Below are 23,290 nucleotides of genomic sequence, written 5' to 3' on the forward strand. Positions count from 1 at the left end.
ACTGCTTCAGTATCACTAACACGGGCGCCTTTTAATCTTATTAACTCATTCAGTACCAGACAAGTCTGAAAAGACGTTTAAAAACGTCTTTGGGAGTGAATGAGTACAGGACAGATCCTTTCCCCCCCCCCCCCCCACCCTGCCAGATTTTCAAATCCTTTCGGCTAACCCCAAACTATTACATTTAACCCCAAATCAAAGGCCCTCACCTGAAACTAAATGCTAAATTAATCAAGTCCACAGCTCATCTTGAATCAAACTCTAAACTTCAATCCAAATGCGAACCCTGACCTCACATTTAACCCGAAACCCCCACAATCCTGATCCCGACAGCTAATCCTAATCAAATCCCTAAACGTCAGCCTACAACGTAAATGGTTCCGACGTCGCCCTCGCCGCGCTTTTGCATCTCTGCCTTCATCCCGGCGAGTGTCGGGCTCCATTTCGCATCCGAGCGCGACGCTCTTTTCTACGCTAGCAATGCCGTCAGTCTCAGATTGACCTTTTTGTTTGTTTTCCCGTCTGAAGTGGCGTGAGTGATGAACGTTAATATTTTAATATTGAGGCGGGGGAGAAAAGGGGTGGGGGGTGGAATCTAATTGAAGCACTTACAAAACGCCATATTCATTTCAGGCCGGCAAAAATATGCAAATGGCCGCCACCTGCCATTAAAATGCATTAGCGCGTCCAAACGAGAACAAAATATGCATATGATTGAATTTTAAAAGATGCGCCGTATGTTCTCCCAGTAGCACAACAACAGATAGCCCTCAACAATTACCGCGTGTGTGTGTGCAGCCGCACAATGTAGTCGCGACGACACAAGTGGACCGGCGTCTCTCCTCGCCCCGCATCATTCCGTGGCCGCCGCTTCCCGCCATTAGCGAGATGAATCCATCGCCGTGCGATTTGCATAAACACCTGTCAGTGCTTTGTTTCCCGCTGATATCTAATGAATTTCAAGCATTGAGTTGCGTCTTGGCCGCGCGGCACCCACACGCCGTCACGACGGCGGCGGCGGCGGCGGCACCACATTGCTCCCCGGACGTCTCTGGCTCGTGTTGATTTTTCGCTCCTTGCCTTTGTCTTTGGCGCCGTCAACAAACTTTGCGTGTTGACAGATTCGATTTGTGATTTGCAAAAGATTGCGGGGATGGAAAAGTATTGATTTGTCATGACATTTCCGAGACTGAGAGGAGTTTGCGCCGATGAGAGTTGGGAGTACGTTAATGTTACTGTAGCACCCGCGGCCCGGAGGCGAATTAGAAAAGAGGCTCATTTTTGGGGACTGGGGGGGGGGGGGGGGGGGGGGAGCCAAAACTCAAACTCAAGCGACTCCGCAGGTTGCAAAATGGCCCGTTTTATTTGATTTTTTGTATTCTCAGTGCCGTGCTATGCAATGAACCATTTCAGGCTCAGATGAAATTGCTCTCTTGTTCAAAAAAACCCCCAACAAATTCAATTTGGTGAAAAAAAAAACATCTGAATAATAATGTTAAAAACTATTTTACGCAAATTACATATATATATATTTTTTTACATGCGTTTTAATTGGCAGCACAAATGGATGGTTTTTCTGATTAAATCCGACTGTCCCGTTTTTCAGATAATGCGCTCCGCCCCTCCCCTCCGCCTGTTTTTTTAAATTACTCATAACTCAGACAACAAAGCCTGAGAATTGATATAACCGTTTCCCGCTACATCAATAAGTCATCATCATTAGCGATAACAATACGGATTTGTGACGTCACGATTGCGTGCGCGCGCTCTTGGCTAGCGATACGCCAAGCGCTGACGCTGGCTGCTTCTCAAGGGTCTGCTAATAAATGGAGGGTGCTATAGGAGCCATTCATTACCTGGGCAGTAAAGACATGATGTGTGCATCCTCTGCGAGGGTGAGGAAGGGAGACGCGGGGGTGGGGGCGGGCGAAGGGTGTTAGGTGTGTGTCGAGAAGGGCTCATCGCTTTTATCTGCGGAGAATAGACACCACAAGGTCAGTCTTGAAGGTGAAACTTCAACGCCGCGCTGGGGCCGCCGTCGCCATCACTCACCGAGGCGCGGCGGGAGGGGCGGCCGAGGCCTTTGGTGCCGTTGAATTATCATTCACGCGGATTATTTCCAACGCTCGCTTCACGGGAATGACAAATCCCGGCGATGCCGCAACGGCACTGCAATAGGAACGTTTCAGCCGCTGACGCGCACCTGAAATGTGACTGAAAAATGTTGTGATCAATCCGGTGCAAGCGTAACTCGGCTGTAGTGTCAAAATGAATTTGTGATGTAATTCACAATTCGGTGCAAGTACATCGAAAAGGTCGAAATTGGAAACCACCTGGAAACTGCGCGATCAAAAGACAAAACAAAACCACCAAAAGGAAATGCGAGCAGCATTCCGAGTCCTTCAAGGCACTTGGACAAATTGACGTTGCGCACTCCATACAGCCAACGGCCATCGGAAAAGCAATACATCACCATGACAACCGACGCGGTGACATCTGCCACGCAGCAGCTGATGGCTGACAAAAATCATCTCCGATGCCGGCGGTCCAATCAAACGGAGACGCTGGAGGTGCAACACGTTGAATCTCATTTTTATATTTGATGTTCCCTCAATTAGTAATGGCACCGCTGCTCGGATGTGACCTTCAGCACACTGCGCACGGTCAACAACGGCCAAATGACTTGGACATTTATGATCGCGCTGCTCCGTGAAGTAGTTTTATAACCTAAAGGCAGTGGTTCACACACTTTTTACAATTCCCCGAAATGACTTGGCTCTCCAATTTTCACCGCATTAAAACAAGAACAATTATGCTTCATAAAAAAAAATAATTTCCATATTTTCCGCAATGTAAAGCGCTTTCGGAGTGTAAGGCGCACCTTCGATGAATGGCCAATTTTAAAACTGTTTTCATAGATAGGACGCACCGCATTATAAGGCGCATAGAAGCAACAATAGGGGCTGCGGTTACACTATGCATCCACTAGATGGAGCTACGCTAAAGAGAATACAATACAGTTTTATTTGTATAACGCTTTCACAAACCGCTGCAGCTGTAACAAAGGGCTTTGCAGAACATTCAAAATCCTATGTCCAAGGAATCAGAATATTGATCCGTTTATAAGGCGCATCGGATTATAAAGCGCATTATAAAGTGCTTTTAGGTGCGCCCGAGCCCTGCAAAATATACTGCATTTAAATTACTTAATGTACTTAAATATACTGTACTGTAACATGAGCAAAAAACTAAAAAATAAAATTGGGGGTAAATAATAGGACATAAGAAAATACGTAGGGAACGCGCTACGAAATAAGAAATTTTCTGTTGTCATTGAAATTGGAAGTTTTTTTTTTTGTATAACGAGAAAACAATAGAGTTGTTTATCCTCATTCACCAAAACACACACAATCATCCTCCCAGTTTTAAACACTGTATGTCGACCACTCTGGAACAATGTTTGCCCCTTTAAAAAGCGCCATCTCTGTATTCGCTCGCCCGTCCCGCCGAGTTAAAGCGGTCCGATAAAGATCCCGACCCGGCTCCATCCATCAATAACGTGGAGTGCGAAACGGGCCAATTTATTAAAAGTGTTCAAAGAGCGAAGCGAAGCGAGGTGAGTGTGTCATTTTGGCTGAGCGCAGTGATACATCAGCAGACCTGTCTAAATACTGCGCTCATTTACACCCGCAATACTGCACAAATCCTTCAAAGTGTCTTTTGGGGAAACCCACACAAGAGTAAACATTTCGGACATCGCCGCGCCTTCATTAACTTCAACTGCTTTGCTCTAACTCTGACTCCTGGGCATGGTATTGATTTTCTCCGCTCGCCCCCCCTTGGGGGTGCTTGACGAGACCAAGAGGTGGCAAAAGTACTCGAACTCTGTACTTTTCTACTGATACTTTTGCATGTGTTAAAAAAAAAAAAAAAGGTAATAGGTATCCGGACTGATTTGACTCCTTGAGTACAGATTGACCTGAAAATGAATTTTTACTGTCAATTGTATACCCGTTTTGACAAAAAAAAAATGTAATGGCACTCAAAAAAATACTGTATTTTTTTAAAATTATACACCAGATTCTTGCGTTTTTATTTTATTTATTTCATTTTAATCTGGTATGAATTTATTACGTCACCGTCACTCAAACCGAGATGCCTGAAAGATCCATTTAGGTAGCGTCATGAAGGCTTCGCACTTCATCAGGCCCCTCCGCTGCGGTTACGAGTTCGCTGAGGGGCTCGGGGATTGTTGGTATTTTTGGAATGTCTGACTTCATGGCCGGCGTTGTGACGAAAAGAATTTGGAAGAGTTCCCAAGCCAAATAAACAAAGCATGAATTAACATGTATTAATAATAATGTGTTGCTGCGCTAACAAGGCCAATGCACGAATGTGTGTGTGTGCGCATGCAAAGTGTTTATTAAAGACATTGCGATGCACAAGTTCATTGTTAAGGAGGTTACTTCTCGATTGTTATTTTTTTGTGTGTGTAAGCAGCCCCGGCACTTGAAAGCAGCAAACAGATCACATATAGAAACAACGTTGGAAAACAACAACAAACAACGCTTGAAATCTTAACACGCAGTAATAGCGGCTCTAACAAATCTCTGCTTGGTGATTCTATTATCACCGCCATTTGTTTACTGTAACAATCGGTGCTGTGTTAAAAAAACAAAAAGAATAAAAAAAGAAATAACGGTTACGTCGCTGTCAAGCGCAACGACGAAAGGAGCTCGAGAGTTTTCTGAACGGAAGCTTGGAAAATACACTTGACAAACAAGGTCGGACAACCGTTTCGCACCCTACAACATCAAAACGTGCTTACGGAATAGTCAGAGCCAGCTCTTGATGTCGACTCCGTGAAGACATCCAACCAACTGAGCGGAAGGAACCCAAGGCCCTCCTCCTCCTTTCCTGATACACGACAGTCTCGTCTGATTGTCTCCAGGTGTGAGAGAAGAACCCAGGTGCGCTGTATGCCTCCTGATTAGGTGTGCATGACGAAAGTCGACATGAACAATAACTCACGCTGCGCTTCCGCCTGACAATTTTCACAGTCTCAGACTCAAAAGCGATCAGACTCTCCGCCGTCGCCATCCTCGAGCTTACGGAGGAAATCGCAGACGTTTTGGATCAGTCTTTTGCTAGTCTCGTAAAATATGAAACGGGCACATCTTGAAGTCTTTGCAGCCATGTGACGCAACAGATGAGCCCTAACAAAAGCGGAAACCGGAAACAATCATGCGTGACCATAAAGGTGCAGGGGAAAGCTCGGCGAAAAACGCAAATGAGCCGAAGAACATTTGACCGTCCAAAGTGCCACGAAAATCGAATTGTAGTCTTGGAAATCATGACCCTGCTAAAGTCATTCAGTCTCCGTAAAAACTCAGTCCGAGACTAGGCTGTGACTAAAAATTCTGGATAAAAATCTGAGCTCACGTTTTAAAAACCACCAAAATTATTTGGGGGAAGTCATCCCCGTGAGAAATGTAGACAGGAAGTTGAAAACGAATCTCAACAGGAGTGTGTCATTTCAATCCTGGAGGGCCAATTAAAAAAAAAAGGTCATCAAAGGAAAGTGGACCCGGTCTTTGTCCGCGTTTAATCTTTGTCGCGTTCATCTGTCCAATCGCCGGCGGGACGCCAATACCGTCTCTCCCCAGCGACGCCATTAGCCTCCCTCCAAACTTTCCCATGATCCCTGAGCCTCGTTAATATCTCGCAAACTTGCAAGCAATCGCGGGGCGTTTGTGTCGAGTCTCCCGGGACGAGATTGATTAGCGATGAGGTCATAATTGCTGACGAAATCAGCCGGGGCTTAATCAATAGCGTTGGCGTGGGGATAAATGCATTGGCCGCGAGAGGACAATTTCTCACCGGGCTGATGGGCGCGCGATAAAGGACAATTTCATTCATCCCGCTCGGCCCCGCCTGCCGGATAAGCCAATGGTGCGCCTATCCATCAATCAGCGGCGGGGAAGGGAGGTCGGCTTTGAAGATCAAAGTCAAGCACGCGCGCACGCGGGACACGCCTTTGAGGCGGACGCAAGGGCATAATCACCTGCTGCAGTCCACCTTCAACGAGCCCACTCGGCCGCTAATCTTCAGGTTAACCGGACGTGGGAATAGATTAGCTCGCCGTTATCGGGCCAGGGACAAAAAGGAGACATTGACGGCGATCGAGTGTTCTTCAAAAGTTTCGCCAAAGGAATGACAGGCCTGTCCTGAAAAGGTTCTCCGAACATATAAAATCGTGGACTACGCCGCACTTTCTTTGTTTTTTACAATTAATGATCTAATTGTAACATGTATTTGTTTCTATATTTTGATGCATTTTTATGCTTTATTTGGGGGTCTTGGAACGGATTAGGGCATTTACATGGAAAACGCGTCTCTACTTACATTTTCTAGTTAAGAAATTCCTTCCAGAACCAATTCATTTCGTAAGTAGAGGTACCACTGCGGTTAGCACGTCGGCTTCACAGTGCAGAGGTACCGGGTTCGATTCCAGCTCCGGCCTCTCCCTGTGTGGAGTTTGCATGTTCTCCCCGGGCCTGCGTGGGTTTTCTCCGGGTGCTCCGGTTTCCTCCCACATTCCAAAAATATGCATGGCAGGCTGATTGAACGCTCTAAATTGTCCCTAGGTGTGAGTGTGAGTGCGAATGGTTGTTCGTTTCTGTGTGCCCTGCGATTGGCTGGCAACCGATTCAGGGTGTCCCCCGCCTACTGTCCGAAGACGGCTGGGATGGGCTCCAGCACCCCCCGCGACCCTCGTGAGGATCAAGCGGTACGGAAGATGAATGAATGTATGAAAGGTACCACTGCACCGAGTTTTTACAATTTGGAGATCCTGATGCGGGTTGGTCTAGATAGAGTCTATCCGTCCATCGTTTGCACCGAATGACGGTTTTCTGAGAGCGGGTGTTGAGGATATAATCACCATTTACACTCCACCTTCAACTAACCCATTTATATTCTCATCTTCAGGTTAATAGGACGTGGGAATAAAGTAGGCCAGGGACGAACGATGGAAGTTCTTCAAAAGTTTGACCAAAAGATGACAGCCTTGTCCTGGAAAAATCCAGCGTATGGTGTAAAATGCGAGCTAGGTCAATCGTTCTGTCTTTGTCATCTGGCTAAGGGGAGACTTTGGTGTGAAGTAGTTTGATTCAGACACTTCAAGATGAAAATAGTTTTGATTTCCGAGAACGCAGTGATAGTTATCAAGATTCGTAGCACAGGAAATACATTAAATATATTCCAAAGTGTCCAACTAACGTCATGTCTGCCTGTTTGGCAATAATGGTGGCGGGGGTGTGGCTATGAGGGGAGGTTCAGTATGGGGAGAAAGAGAGTGAAAGGATTTTTAAAGAAAACCGTGAACCAATCGAGTTTTTCCTCAACGTGACAATACAGCTTCACGTTTACTTTCAAACTTAGCTCGTAGCAGACGCATTTTGAGCTTTGATTCTCTCCTCTTTCATCAATAACCGTTTCAATCAACAAAACGTATGCCGGAAAAGTCGTTCGGATTGCGTCGTTTTGTGTTGCGTTGTATCATTTTCTTATTTTATTTGAAGCGCTTTGTGACAGCCGCAGCTGTTGTGAAAGCGCTATATAAATAACCATGTTTTGTATTGTATTGTGTTTCAGCAATATGTTGGAAGTGGCGCAGTGCTTCAGCAGCATTACCCCCCCCCCCCCCCCCCAACGCCCCCCACACACACACACAATTTCGTTCCATTTCTAAACGTATTTCAGTGGCGTTCCAGCAGCGTGCGGGGCTCCCATCGGAATAAATGACCCAAGTAGGTACTGTGTTGTGGCTCCTTCATGAATCTTTTGCGCCCGATAAGGCTTTCAAAGTGCTTCTTTCTGCGCGCCGCGTCTCAAAGTCTATATTTAACATGTTGGCAAAAAGCATCATAAATCTGCAAGGTCCTCATCGTTTCTCGGTGCCAGCAGTCCAAATCAGTCAGTGTGCAAAAAGGTTGACACTCCCGCCTTTCCTGGCCCGCAGACTGGAAGCTATCTCTTTGGAGATCCTCCTGACTCGCGGTTCATTTATCAGGCAGAGAGATATCCCCCTCTGCCTTTTGTCAGAGAAACGCCATTTTATTATTATTTTTTTGCATCAAGTCGGCAAGGCGTCGTCAGTGACGGAGACGTGGTTTGGAAGTCGACACACACATTGAGGAACCCTAATGTTGTGAGTCTTTTCGGGCTTTTTTGACCAGATTTCTCAGTCAAATAAAAAAAAAAACAAGCTATTAATTTCAGTTAATAATATTTTAAAAAATAAAATATAAAGAATATATATTTTATATTTATTATATATAATACTAGCTGGTTCGCCGCCCTCTGGGCGGCTCATCAGCTAGTTCCTGCGGAAGGCTGGTAAGGTGGGCCTTCGGCCCACAAAAGTGTTGTTGCTTGGTTCAACTTTTTGTTCATCTTCATTGCTTTTCGCGAAAATAAAGAGATGTTTAGCTCTACTAAATAACTAACAATTTCATTGCAATGCTTGTGGGTAGACAACATTTTTTCGCTAAGATGCCCGCGCGATCGTAGTGAGCCACTGCCTGAGCGGCGCAGTGGCGGCGCAGTGGCGGCGTAGTGGCGGCGCAGTGGCGGCGCGCAGCGGCCCGGTGAAGTAGGTACGTTTTGAAAAGGGACAGACGGAAGGACAGATCGCGTGCGGGACGACGCGCAATATATATATATATATATATAATAAAGATAAAAAATAGGAATCTAGAAATACATTTAAAAAGCACCACCATCCTTCCACTTTTGTTTTTGCTAAGGGTCATAATGTCGCTTTTTGAAGTCAATGTAAAGTCGACTGAAAAATGTACATGGATCCAAATGATTTTGTTCCATGCAACCGCTTGACAAAATAAAATTGAGCAAATTCAACAAAACAAAAAAACCCTCATTCCACTTAAATGCTGCTGAAACGCTGCAAAACCCCCGCTGGAACGCTAGAAAAACACAGCTCAAACTTTTTAGTTTTTTTTTTTTTTTGTGCCATAAGATTTTCCTCATTTTAAATATTTGCCAAGTTTGAGAAAGGCTGCTCGAAAAAGAAAGCCGCCCGCGTGAGGCCGCGCGCTGTCTAACGAAGGCGAATATGAATAATAATAAAAATAATAAATAAATGAAGTTGGCGGGGGTAAAGCAGTTCATGTAAGTTGAGCTCCCTCAGATATCCATCCTTAATCCATATTCAGCGGCGCTCTCCATTGATTGGGAGGCGCTCCAGATAAGAGATGCTGAATCGCGGGCAGATAATACATTCTCCGGATCACAGGAATGCAAATCAAATCTGATACGCATGCAAATTTTGCGGGCAAAGTCATCTTAAAGCATAAAACTGGTGTTATTAATTCAAAAAGCCCAAATTTCTCCTTTCAAGTGGTTGTCTGTGTGATTAGCATTTCAGACCCTGTTTTCCCTCCGACTCTGAAAATATTTCATGTTTTCGAGGGAAAAGTCTCGGCGTCCACGCCGGGTGCTCGTCTGTGCGTTTCTTGTCGCGCACGACACCAAAACGTCCCCTTTGGCCTCGTTCGATGACGGCGATGAGGCGCTCGCTCGGCTCCCGACGATAATTGTCGGAACTTTAACGGCAATCAATGGTCACGTGCATGACGACCAGTCATTTTCCACGAGGGGGGGTGGGAGGAATTAAACTCAATGTATCCAGCTCATATTGCTCTTTTCCTCCGTGGCCTCACGTCGCTTTAATGAACCTCAAACACGAGCCAAAGTTGTCCGACGAGGGTAAAACTCAACTGCTTCATTTTTTTCCCCACATCTACTTATTTGTTTGATTATGGTTCTGATGTTCGGAAAACTATTATCTGAAAAAGACAACGGCAATAAATAAATAAATAAATAAAAGTTTACTTGATGCTAACGAGCTCTTGTTTGGATGAAAGCGAGCAAGTAAATATACAAGTCTTAATTTGAGAAATGCGCAAAACTGAAAGCATTTGCAAAATATACCAAAAGCAGTCAAACGCTATTTATGTCATTGCTTGCGCGTCCACCCCCTGGCCACTTCATTAGGTACACTTTGTCATGCAAGATGTGCATCGGATGGCACAGCGCGGCGATTTCGGGGATTGATCTCATTACATCGAGCAGTCCGAGAAAGCGTCGGGTCATTTGCGTTCATCCAGCAATACGCAAAATTGTTTCAATCAACGCGACAGACCCGTAACGGTTTCATGTACAAAAACGACACGATGAAAATCAATTAGCCCAACGATCCACACGGATGCGTTTGCCGCCTCAGAAGGGTTGGATTCCATCAGCGCCGCCTTTCTTTCTCGCTCTCTCCACAAGCTACACCCCAAACGACTTTCAGGCTGCGATCAAAACAAAGCCGGGATAAGAAGCGGCCCGGCGGTGTTCGATAGAATTATGGTCTTCACAAGTCGTTAAAAATGAGAAAAGTGAAGCGCGGCGAAAAACAAATCGATGGAAGGAGCAGATGAGTCCAATTGCGCCTCATCACAAGAATCCTCCGGGACCGCAAAACCATTACTGCTCAATCCCGGCCAAAATCCCAACACAAAGCCGGCGTATCCTCGGATCTAGCCGAGCCACACTTGACACGAGGACGACCTGCAATCCGGGAAGGACGTCCTTGCGCCCGCTCTGAGTGGCGAAGGCCTGGAACACTTTCGACAATTTCCGCAAAGTTTCCCCGTCTATTTCAAATGGAAGTTACGATCGGGGATTTTTGAAACTTGCTATGGAAAAAAATATTGTGCGTACATATACAGTATATTAGCTGCACACCATATTAGGGCATTGGGTCGGGTTTCAAGCAAAAGGTAGGGTTTGTAATGTGCGTTTGAAAGAAGCATCATGGCTTCTAATTTGGGTACCAAGGCAGTAGTGGGGTTTAGAAATACGGTTTTAAGACAGGATGAGTGCTTCTGATTCAGGTTTTAAAATCAGGGGTAGGGTATCAAGGGCGGCCTACAGCACGGAGGCAACGCGCAGCCTCCAGCGCGCCCTTCACCGACATCACCGCGCCGGACGCTCGTTGCGCGGTGGCCAGTAAAATTGAAAAATGAGAAAATCAGGTTTAGCGAGCACAGGGGCCGAGGTGAGTCGTTACCTGAAGGATGAGGCGACATTGAGAGCTGGAAGGGAAGTCGAACCGGCGACCATCTGGTGGTGCCGAGGCCAACGCCACCGCTGCTCGCTAATCAATGTCAGCTAGAATGAAAGACACACACAAAAAAAAAGTTTTTCAAGTGAAGGTTACGGTTTCGAGTTAGCGTTTCAAAATACAGCTTGAAGCCAGGATGGATGATTTGATTTTGGGCCAGCGTTTCGTAGTAGGGTTCCGAAATTCAAAGCCAGGGGGAGTTATTTTTAAACTAAATTTGAAGTCTCAAGTTAAGGTTTCAAATTTGGGTTTCAAGACCAGGTTATGGTTTCTAAATTGGGTCTTAAGACGTGCAATCCGTTCCGGAGCACCAAAAACTCTACAGCAAGGGTCACCTATGTGGTATCGCGCATCAAATGAGGGATCCGGGTTTCAAATGAGGTTTTCAAACCTGGTCAGGGTTTCAAAATGAAGGCAAGAAGCAAGCAGTAGGGTTTTAAAGAAAGATTGTGTTTAAAATTAGGGTTCTAATTAAGTATGGCTAGGGTTTCAAATTGGAGATTCCAATTTGTGATTCAAACTAATCTTCTCATGATGATGTCTGCCATCGTTAAAACAAACAAACAAACAAACAGAATGAGCACTTGTTGAAGGTCACGATAGGTGATGCAACCATGTCGCCCCGACAAAATGACGCATTCTCATGAAAAATGAAGGGAACAAAAGACACGCGAGCGCAGCTGACGGGTAGCTCAGCCCGCAAAGGTCGCACGGACGCGAGCAAAGCCCTGAAGCTTTGAAGCCGCGAGGGGGACCCGAGGGGGGACGCCGCCGAGTGCCCGCCCCCACCAAGACTTTATAAAAAATGGAAAAGACGCATGAATAAAAGATGGAGAGCATCCGTCCAAAGGAGATGTGTGCAACACGCCTGACGTGTTGCAACCATGAAGACGAGTCGTCATTTTCCCTCAATAATTCACCGCTTTTAAACGCCCAACTCAGCGCCGCTGATTAGGGAAACTTAGCATGGTTAGGGTTTCAAGTTAGGGTTTTAAACAGAGGTCAAAGTTACAAATTAAGATCAGAAGACAGCGTGAACATTTCCAAGTAGGAGTTTGTCATTCATACATTCGGGGAAGGCAAAAAAAAAAAATAATAATTAAGCTTTTTCTCTTTTTCTTCTTCTGCCTTGGTCACAAATCACCAAAAAGTTTCAAAGTGTTCTGATCATCGACGCCAAGTCTTGATATTCTAAGTGCTCGTCAGGCTGGCAGAAAGAACAAAACTCCATTAGCGGCTTTAAGCTGCGAATATCCAAAGAAGCCTGAATCTAAATATACAAGCTGGACCACCATTAAAGGTCCAGAAGCTGGCATGACACATGCCAGCAGCTGGCGCAGCGGGGAGTCTGCGCCGTAAGTGGCGCTCTCATTGGCGAGGCAGACGGCGCAAGACGTGATTGGCTGTAATTTGACAGCAACTCGCAATTGTCAGCTTGCTCATTAAGTTCCCTTCGGAGGCTGACGATGATGTCGCAACAGACTTCATTTCAAAGTCAAAGGGGTATGGTTTCAAGGAGGGACGGAGATTTTAAGCAACGGCTAAGGTTTCAAATTCAAGTTTCATGTCGGGTTTTCAATTTTCAAGTCACGGTGGAGTTTTCGAATTCTTGCTTGAAGCCAAGGTTATGTACATTCCAAAAGCTAGATTTAGGGTTGTGGTTGGTGATTTTAGGGTTTTAAACAAAGGTATGGTTTTAAATGAGTGTTTCAGGCCAAGATTAGGGTTTCAAATGTTCTGTATCCAGTGCCTGCAAAACGTGTTTGTTGTAATTGTCAACTACCGAAGGCCTTTCCAATCATCCGACAACTTGCCGGTGTGTGCCGGATGACAGTCGACGGCTCAGCATGAATGATAGAACCGCATCCAGCAATCAACGCCCCCCCCACCCCTAGCCCCCCTTGAGGTTCCGTTCCAACCCAACTAATGATCGCCGTTTGTGTCCAAACCAGCTGGAACGCTTTACATGGGGCGCCATCCAATGTTACCCACTTTCCCGGTGACTTTGCCGCCTCGCCGTTCCCGAAGCCAAAGTCTAAAAAGGAGAAGGGGGGGGGGGGGGGGGGAATAAGTCACTGGACATCACAGTCATAAAGCAATTCAAAAAGCGGATGGGGGGGGGGGCGGATAGTGCAGGTACATTATTGTATACCTTCCCCCTTGCCCTCCTCTCTGGGTTGTAATAAGGTTTCTCTGGGGCTCCATCCACTGAACGCGACACTTGATGGGCTTTTCCTGCCACGCGGTCAACGATCGGATTGCGGCCGTGCAAAAGTTTGCCGTTTGTGAGGCTCTTGGAGGAAATGGGCGACTTGGTCCCCGCGGCTTCCTGATGCCCGGGCGATACTGAAGATTAGCCGCTGGACTCTGGTGATTAGCCACAGGCCAAAAGGGAACACGGGGCAATCACTGCCAGCAGTCGCACATCTGACAAACACACACATACACACACACAGACACACACACACACACACACACACGCACACAGATTAAAGTTTTTCTTTAAATTCACTTGTTAAACTTTGACTTTAATATTACAAAAGTGCAACTTTGCCTTGGAAAAATGTGATATTCCTGTCGGATTACAATCCTTTTATCGCTACCATAATCACCTTTGTTCTTATAAAGCACAAAAATAGGCAACTTGTTACCTCCAATGGCTTTTAGGGATACAAGCGGTCATGACTGCGGGCCCTATTTTTGTGCCCGGTGAGTTTTTTCTTTCTTTTCGTATTTTCCTACATAGAAGGGGGTGTTTGCGCCGTTGTGGGAGGGAGCGCTGAGTGCAGAAAGCTGCACGTGGTTCTTGTCATGTAGCGGCAGGAGACTGGAAAAGTACATTCAAAAGGAACTGCAAGACGAGCGCCATGGCAAGTCAGCCGCTGTGGATGGGCACTGATCCCCCAATCTTGTGTCGCCGTCCTCGCAACTGTCATATTTCTGAGTGACATCCACAACGCAACGGCCCTCGGAGCTCAGAATCTGTTTGCCAGCGCCTGGATCAAATCCACTAAAATCATATTCTACCACTTGCGCCACAACTTAGACCTGCTTCTACCTGGTCTGCTTTCTGCCACCAAATTGAGGTGAGACACCAAGCATATGAGAGCCAGTCTATCAATCTGGATGTGTATGTATTTTTTTTGGGGGGGGGGGGGGCATGAAGACACACACATCCCAGCCTGGTACAGATCGTCATGCAGAATGTTGTTTTTAGTGCGGTTCAGGAACAACTGTTAAGGTGGTGTAAAATTGCTGTTGACATCAATTTTCATCAAGGGTTTGGATATTCATCCCGGGCGGGTCAGCCTTGGACGCCGGCGCAGCGCAGCAAATTGCATCTCCTTCATATTTAAAAAAGCCAATCCCCACAAGTCCGGCCGAGCCTTGGAGATGAAACGCTTCCCGTTGGCCGCTTCCCCAATCTCCAAAAACGATGTTGAGCTAATTCGTGAAACAAGAGTTATTTGTGTGCCTTTCGTAGCTTTGATGCAAAATAAATCAATTCGTAAAAAGGCTTTGATGGGCGGTTGGACATTTTCCGGTGCTAATTCTGGACGCCGCCGGTCGGCGTCGCTCGGCTCCCGGCGGACTTGGGCCAGCTTAGGCTAGTGGCGGTGTGCTAGCAGAAAGCAATTAAAGGCGCCACCTGTTTCATTCTCCGCTGCAGCGTGATTGGAAACCGCTGTCTTCTGGCGCTCCGTTGCAGCTGCCCCTGAAAAACAAAATAGATATAGATTGCTTTTGTTTTTCCTTCTCCTGATTATATAAAAAAAAAATCTGATGGTTTTCCTTGTGGCTTCTTCTGAAGCGTCACTGTGGGATATTTTTTTGTTTTTTTTTTCAAACGGCAGGGGCTGGCATGACATAACTAGCCCAAAGTATGACTTGACTTTTGACAATGCTACATGGAAGTGCCAGGGATGGATTACTACTTCAGGAGTCAGTGATGTCATCATCAAGTAAGGTGACACGCCACTGGTCCGGTTTGCGGAACGCTGTTCGAAAAAAAGAGACTTCTGCAGTCCTTCAGTTTTTGAAAACGAGCAAAAACCCAAAACGCTTGGTCAGCAGATCTTAGTTGTACTTTCACCCTGACGGGATCTCCTCTTTGGCCACATCGCCGCGGCCCTTCAAAAGGCCCATTAACATTGCCCGTCTGCTTTCGCGCTCGCCAAATTCCGAGTGAAGCCTTGAGCAAACCCGATCGGCTGTGAAATTGAGCACTTACGATTTCCCGGCGTCGTCAATCGCGATCGAACAAAAGTAAAAGTGACGTCGCATCCTGGGCGTGCGCGGGGGCGGTTGGGGGGAATCTCATCGTTGGGGATCCGAATGAAATATTCATCATGGCGGTGTTGCGAGTTGAAGCGGCCCACACGTGTCAATCGGCAATCGCCCCGCGGTCCTCGGAGAGCTTTTAAAGCGGCACTTTTAGCAGGCGATGAATAAGCCGAGCTCAAATGTGGTCAATGCGCCGGCTTGCTTTAAGGACCTCCTGGTGGTCCTGTTTCAACAGCGCCAATGACGGAGTCATCTCTTGCATGGAAATGACCGACTTGACTCCCCGTGTTTGCATTTGCAATCAGTGCCGACCGTCTGTGTGTGCTTGCTCTCTTAACTCGGGGGTTACACACTCAGTGGGGGTTTGGGGGGTGGGTACCAAGACATTATCATAATCATAATAATAATAGATGGCCCGGTAATCCAGTGTTTAGCACGTCGGCTTCACAGTGCAGAGGTACCGGGTTCGATTCCAGCTCCGGCCTCCCTGCGTGGGTTTTCTCCGGGTGCTACGGTTTCCTCCCACATTCCAAAAATATGCATGGCAGGCTGATTGAACACTCTGAATTGTCCCTTGGTGTGAGTGTGAGCGTGGATGGTTGTTCGTCTCTGTGTGCCCTGCGATTGGCTGGCAACCGATTCAGGGTGTCCCCCGCCTACTGCCCGAAGACGGCTGGGATAGGCTCCAGCACCCCCCGCGACCCTAGTGAGGATCAAGCGGTTCGGAAAATGGATGGATGGATAATAATAATAATAAAAATAATACTGAGCAGAAATGAGCTTCTCGCTCATTACAAAATGGCAGATTGTGGAATAAGCCATCTTACACAAACAAACAAGTGTTTGATTTTCAAGTTTGACACAAATGCAAAGGAATTGAACCCTTTCAGTGGACAGCCTGTCACGTGATCAGGTTACAGGGTGCATGAAAGGGTTAAATATGCTCCAAAAAAAAAAAAAAAAAGTAAAATTTGGTCTTCGCACCAAATGCGGCAAAAGCCGTTCGAGTCACAACTTGCCCGCGGCTTCCAGCGACGGATTCGCGAAAACGAACGCAACAAGTGCGAGGTCGGCTGTTTCCGAGGAAAGTCAGAATTCCGAGAGGCGCTTTAGCCGCGATGGAGGAAACGGCGGAGGGGGTCAGCACGGTTGCCGTTGATGCGCTCTCATCCGCCATGAAGTATCTCGAGTTTATTATTATTATTATTAGGATGATTTATTTATTTATTTATTTTCAGCCCGTGTGGTCATGACTCCGGCACTGCGCCGCCGTCGCCATGGAAACCCTCTTGAAAGCGTGCCAGCATCGCTTACGCTCATTAGAGCATTGTGCAATTGGCTACATTGTTTTGTTTTTTTGATTTTTTTTTTTTTTTTGGGACCACACCTCACACCCAGAGAATCAATTCGGCACCTGCGTGAGTGTGTGTGTATGTGTGTGTGCGCGCGTGCGCGTGTGACATGGGCGGCACACTCGACGAGTGGAGGCTGCTCTTTGATCCGCACTGACTCACCGCCGCTGTGAATTCATTACATCCATCAGAGCGGTAGGAAACAAACACGGGCGGGAGGTCGGCGAGTGCGCGCACCTTTTCGTCATCGCATCATTGGCCGACATCACCCGGGAAACGTGCACGGGAGAAAAACGCACACCGCCATAAATTCCACTTCATCAGATTGCGTACGCTTAGAAATGGATTCTTTGCCACGACCTCCATACCGACCGCAATTATTTGAAAATTCAGCACCGGAGGCAAATCTGAGTGAGCAACCAAAAAAATTTGGGAGACATGTTTTATCGGGAGTGGACACGCGGTAAAGTCTCAAGAAGCCTTCCCTGGAGACATATAAAGGAAGTCTGCTATTTTGGTTCGGCGCCGACATTTTTGGGACATGTTGGCCAGTTACAAGTTTCCTTCATCAAAAGAAATTGGGGGGGGGGGGGTAGAAAAAAAAGCTCCCGAGGCCAGCGTGACTTCGCAAGATGCTATTTGGTAGGCATGTAAATTTTTGGGGGGAGGAGGCGGTTGGGGGGGGCGTTTTCAAAAGTCTTTCACCAAACCTTCACCTTGAAATTCTTTTGGATATTCCAAAGCTAATTTTACAAAGCAGCAGAATATTTGGTAGGCATTTCAATCAAAGGGAGCCCTACAAAAAAAATGTTTCAAAAATCCAAGGCCAGAAAGTCACGGGGAGTCAGTCCAATTTAGGTTTTAAAAAAAATGACTGTTTCCAAGTGTCCTTCACCATAAAAGTATTTTGTCATTTTTAGGACGTTCAGCCCCTGGAGACCGTTTCACTTGGCAACACGAAATTTGGTAGGCACTTAGTTGACCCTCAAAAAAGTATCAAGAGGCCATGCTTAAAAGAATGCACAACAGCTCTTATTTTGCTTCCAAGGAACATTTTCTTTCACCAAAAATGTAGCTTGCAATTTGGGGGGAAATTCAGCCCGAGACCGACTTTGCAACAGAAGGTTTGCTCGGCTCTTTTTTTGCCCGTCAAGGGACTGCCACGTTATTTTTCACCGACAGCATTTCACAACAATTTTATGATTAGACCCTCCACATAGAAACATCTCACCGCCATCAATCGCAGTCAAGGGAGAGCAGCTTCCACGTGACATTCCCAGCGCGGGTGATGACGTGATTTAGGGGGGGGAGGGGCCAAACAGGGTTAACCAACCATATCAGCTCAAACTCTGCTCCTCCGCACATTGCAATTTATCATTCCTCGCTGGCAGCTTTTTAATAAATAAAACAAACAAACAAATACAAGTGTTTAGCGTGTCTGCTTTAAGGGCTGCGCTTTGAATCTCATTTTTGTTGATTTAGTTCATTTCTACACCAAAGTAGCGTGTCAAAATTTACTTAGCTCTGCAAGTACTACAAGCGCGACCCACTGTAATAATACAATTACTATTCTGTAATAAGTGTCATGGGTCATCAATAATGAGAACACATTCATGGATGTAAAGGGAGCGTCATCTGGCGACTCGTCAATTGTACGCGTTGCCAAACGAGGTCAGAAGAGAAAATGGATGGATGGGCAAGCCGCTTCTAACATGGCCTTTGTAGTAATGAATGCGTCCACCTGAGGGCACTGCTTTCTAATCTAATACAAGATGAATGTGTTGCGCCTCTTCAATTAGGCGGCCATATTGTGCGGGCATCTCTCCGAAGAAGATGATTTTGGCACGGAGAAAATAAAAATAAAATAAAACATCAGATGCGACGCGCTTGTTTCGCTTTGAAGCCACCACGGCCGACCAACCCACCCTTCGCTCTTCATTTCTTCCACGCGCCTCTGCCCGTTTGCTTCTCCTCTCCAGGAACAATTACACCCTCCCTCCTAGTGGCTTCATCACAGGCAGGAGGGAGAGAGAGGGTGTGGGAGGGGGGGGGGGCAGCCCCCAGGCCTCTCTCGCCCTCCTCCTCTTCATCCAGAGAGCATCGTTTTGCCCCTGCAGTCAGTTTCACCGAGCAACATGAAATTTTGGGAGACATGTCTATCATGAGTAGATCCTTGGAAAGGAGGAATTTTTCAAAAATTCAGTACCCGAAGCCAGTTTGACCAAGCAACATAAAACTTGGTAAGAAGATGAATCATGCCTGGACCCACAAAAAAAGTCTCAAGAAACCAGACCAGCAAAAACAAAGAACATCTGCCATTTCCTTCTGATTTTTTTTTTTTTGTGTGTGTGAGTCACGTTGGCTATTTCTAAACGTCATTCACCCAAAATGTATGTTGCAGTTTTATGAAAATGTAGCCTCTGAGACATTTTGACGTAGCAACTTGACATTTGGTAGGCAGGTCTGTCATGAGTGGACCCACCAAAAATTCTCAAGAAGCGATGCAAAGCCAGAAAAAAAAATTAATGAAAAAATAGTTTGCCTTTCTGATTTTAAGCAACCATTTTCCATTCATGCTGGCCATTCACAGGGATCAACAGAATTGTATCACGCAACGTTTTAAAAGGGAGGCAGTTTGGCAAGTAGCGCCAAGGCCTCACTCACCCGCTTCCTCTCCATCCTGATCCACAGAGCTTTTTATTTTTATTTTTTATTTTTTTTAGCCGCCGACTGCATGGCTACCTTGCACATACCAATAAAATATTTGTTCTTGTTCAGTGAAAATCAAAAAAACATTTGATGTTCCACTCAATACTTCATTTTTGTGAGTGAATTTCATTCCGCTGCAACTCTCAACCTAAACCGAAATCTAAATCGTTCTTGTTTTATTAAAAAAAAACAAATGTAGCGTTTACCATTTTTAACGGAATTAGCCACTCATGTCAAGTGTCAAAGTCAAAGGGCAATCGAAATCAAAAATCCGGAACAAGAAACAAGCAGTTGATGTCATTTTTCTTGTTATTGTTTTTTTTTTTTTTTTAATCGACACAACTTTTAATTGTTATCTTAACTTTGAAATTCAAATAAAGGTTGAAAATCCTCCTCAAACGGATCACGTCGGGATTTGCGCGCCGTGATTCCTTCTATAAACGATCCCTTAAAAGTAACGCGACTCTTTGAACACCAACTTTGGCTGATGAAATAATGAAATATTTGCTTTTAAGCCGGCTCGGTGGCGGCTGTCTATTTGCACGCGTTGATGAGCATGCGGGTGAGAGTGCTAATGAAGCGCCCGAGACCGGTGTTTGATCGTCCGCTAACTGGATTAGCGTTTACACAGAACAAACCATTTAAGAGCTCGGACGATAAGGGCGTCGCATTAATGGCCTTTTCTTAAGCGGGACCGATGTTCTTTAATTCCCGCGCTGGCGTTGCCGCGGAGACGGTGTAAGCTCGTGTTAGTTATTGTTGGTCTGTAAATAAAATAACACGCGGCGACATCGCCCTCGTGTCGGACTAATTATTAGACGTCCGCGGTGAAATAAAACACTTTGCTGATCTTTCTTTTTTTTTTTGGCAGGGTGCTGCCCGCAAGCTCATTTTCATCCTTAATTGATGAACTAATTAAGGACAACACACATGAGCTGATGGTGGTAATAATTGGAAAGGCCCTGACACAACATCACCTTCTATTTGTCTCGTCTGTTTTATCGCTGACTTTGATTTTCAGCGCAGGAAAAAAAAAAATCAAATGCTTCCGAAAAGGGCGGCCCGGTAGTCCAGTGGTTGGCACGTCGGCTTCACAGTGCAGAGGTACCGGGTTCGATTCCAGCTCCGGCCTCCCTGTGTGGAGTTTGCATGTTCTCCCCGGGCCTGCGTGGGTTTTCCCCGGGTGCTCCGGTTTCCTCCCATATTCCAAAAACATGCGTGGCAGGCTGATTGAACACTCTAAATTGTCCCTAGGTGTGAGTGTGAGCGTGGATGGTTGTTCGTCTCTGTGTGCCCTGTGATTGGCTGGCAACCGGTTCAGGGTGTCCCCCGCCTACTGCCCGGAGACAGCTGGGATAGGCTCCAGCACCTCCCGCGACCCTTGTGAGGATCAAGCGGTTCAGAAGATGAATGAATGAATGAATGCTTCCGAAAAGTATTAGGCTGGCAAAGTTGGGTTCAAATCATTTTAAGGATAAGGTTCCAAATTAGGGTTCCAAGTTATTTTTGGGGGTTTACAGCCGAGGTTAGGGTCTCAAACCTGGATTACAGTTTCGAAAAAAAAAATGTTGCTTCAAGTTCGTGATTCGTTTCGGGTTTCACGTTAGGAGGTTAAGGCAGGTCTCAGGGTTATGTTTTGGGGCGAACTAGTACCCCCTGGCGCCATCTATATATTTATTTATTCTTAATGTAAAATGCTTTGGGGATGTTGTGTCATGAGCCAATCTGTTCGCACACTTTGTTGTCCAATGTGTATATAATAAACATATGGTTGTCACTTTGCGGGTTTTTCATCGCGCTCCAGTATTGTGGCGAACAGGTCCCTTGAGATTTCAATGAACCTTTAAAGTGACATTGATCATTAGGAGAGCGAAATTGCGGTGCGGTTGGATGACGCGACCCTTCCTTCCGCACGTACACGTAAACTTCCTGTAATCGCCGCCGACTGTTCCCGAGTACCGAGCGCTTGGCCCTCGTTCATCTCATCTGCTAAGTAAACGTTTGTGCTCGCGTGTCTAAATGCTAATGAATGTTGACATGGAAGCTCTCCGCTCGCCTCCGTCCGTCGCCAAAAAGCACTCGCCGACCAACGGGAATTTATTATTCCCGCCACCACAATGGGCGGCGGGAGCGAGAAGCGCAGTGCAAACAACCAAAGCGATTCATCAGTCCTGCTGTGATGCCGTGCGAGCGTGCGAGCGTGCGAGCGTGCGTGCGTGTGCAGTTTGTGCTGCCATCACAGGACCGGTGAGTGCAAAGCGACTTTCCCCTTGTAGTCGGAGCGGCGTATTATTACGCGAGCAAGATGGATCGCCCCGTCCACTCGTCCTCCATCATAATGTCCCTGTTTACTAATCCCCCGGGAGCACACATATACATTATTAATCCCCGAGCCAGACCGGAGGCACAGCACGGGTCCAGCCCTGTGAAAGTCTCCTCCAATAAAAGGAGTTCCGCAGGGAGCAGTGCCAGGCTTTTTTAAAGTTCACATTTATTTGACTCCAATGAAAAATGGAGTCCTTGCATTGTGTGGAATTTTTGCAGGGGCCGGCTACTCGTTGGGAACCAAAAAGGATTGCTTTCGAATGGGTGATGCAGCATGTGGCTCATTCCATAAGGTTCATATTTCACGTTGACTTTTACAGAGTTTTTTTTTTCTTTGCTTCAAATTTTATTTTGTCAAGTAGTTACATAAAATTAAATCAGACGGGTTCAGTAGACGCATATTGGGTCTTTTTTTTTTTTTTTTCTACATCTGGCATGTTTGTCTCCGAAAATAAAGCATCCCCCCCTAAAATGGAGAGGCCTTATATACTCTGACTGCTGATTCCGAAGGCCTTTGGCAGATTACATTGACGGGGCGACGACGATTACAGATTCATGAAAGAAATATGAGACTTTGGGTTGTAAAGGGAGGTCGGTGACTGCTACTCAAGCATATAAGCGTCGACGCTGTATATGCACGGCCATCTTTGGAACACAAGCCGCACTCGGGTCGATACTCCAATAAATGTGTGACCTCAGGCTTTAATAGCTGGCTTAGTCACAATGTGCGGCGAGTTTCATTGTCTCGCGCCATCGACTCTCGGGCTAACCGTCATCAGCAAAGCGTCAGCGTCCTCTCAGGAGCTTTTCCTAATTCAAACGTTGCCCGAGCGGCCGGGTGTCACGTCCAGAGCAACGACTCCTCCATCAGCCGCATTGATTCCCAGCGAGAGGCCCAGCGTGCTTTTTAGGCAAAAAAAAAAGATGTTGACGACCAGGACGGAAATAAACCCATCAGCCAAGGGACACAACCGCCGCTAATTTAATCTCGGCCGAGATAAAACAAAACAGATCGATTGATTTTCCTGAGTGCAGGCTTCCCATCGGCTGAAGTCATAATCTTTATATCAATTAGTGGTGCCCGTGTCGTAAACTTTGCGCCGTTACACGTTGTTTTATTTTCTGAAGATGGCAATTTGTTGACCTGAAAGTGAAAACGTTCACGTTTGAAGAAATGACCTGCATTGATTAAACGCGCCGGGATGATTAATTCGCTCCTTCTTTTTGGACATGTCTTGTTAGCCTCTCAAGATAGGCTTAGGGCTTCAAGTCAAGGATCGGGTTTGAAATTGTGCTAAGTTCAACCAATCGAAATTCCCGATGGAATCCAAACCACAATTGAACCGTAACGAAATCTGAGAATGTGAATCAGAGCGCAAAAAGCGCCGGACAGCTAGCAAAGCGCTAATCCGACGTCCAATTGCGA

General features: G+C 46.3%; 3 long non-coding RNA genes across 4 annotated transcripts in view; all 3 read right to left on the reverse strand.

The window, feature by feature from the left end:
- LOC127593330 (uncharacterized) overlaps positions 1 to 13,234 on the reverse strand; it is a 40,191-nt gene extending 26,957 nt beyond the window's left edge. Inside the window, exons 1-2 of the long non-coding RNA XR_007960376.1 lie at positions 13,187 to 13,234; positions 11,141 to 11,241 (exon numbers count right to left, since the gene is read on the reverse strand). This is a non-coding gene — a long non-coding RNA (uncharacterized LOC127593330). The remainder of the gene's footprint in view (positions 1 to 11,140; positions 11,242 to 13,186) is intronic.
- LOC127593335 (uncharacterized) overlaps positions 1 to 23,290 on the reverse strand; it is a 165,992-nt gene that overhangs the window by 51,876 nt on the left and 90,826 nt on the right. The window lies entirely within an intron of this gene.
- Positions 14,840 to 23,290, reverse strand: part of LOC127593331 (uncharacterized) — a 37,655-nt gene continuing 29,204 nt past the window's right edge. The window contains exon 4 of the long non-coding RNA XR_007960377.1: positions 14,840 to 14,909. This is a non-coding gene — a long non-coding RNA (uncharacterized LOC127593331). The remainder of the gene's footprint in view (positions 14,910 to 23,290) is intronic.

This window comes from Hippocampus zosterae, chromosome 20, assembly GCF_025434085.1.
Source record: "Hippocampus zosterae strain Florida chromosome 20, ASM2543408v3, whole genome shotgun sequence".
Taxonomy (NCBI): Eukaryota; Metazoa; Chordata; class Actinopteri; order Syngnathiformes; family Syngnathidae; genus Hippocampus; species Hippocampus zosterae.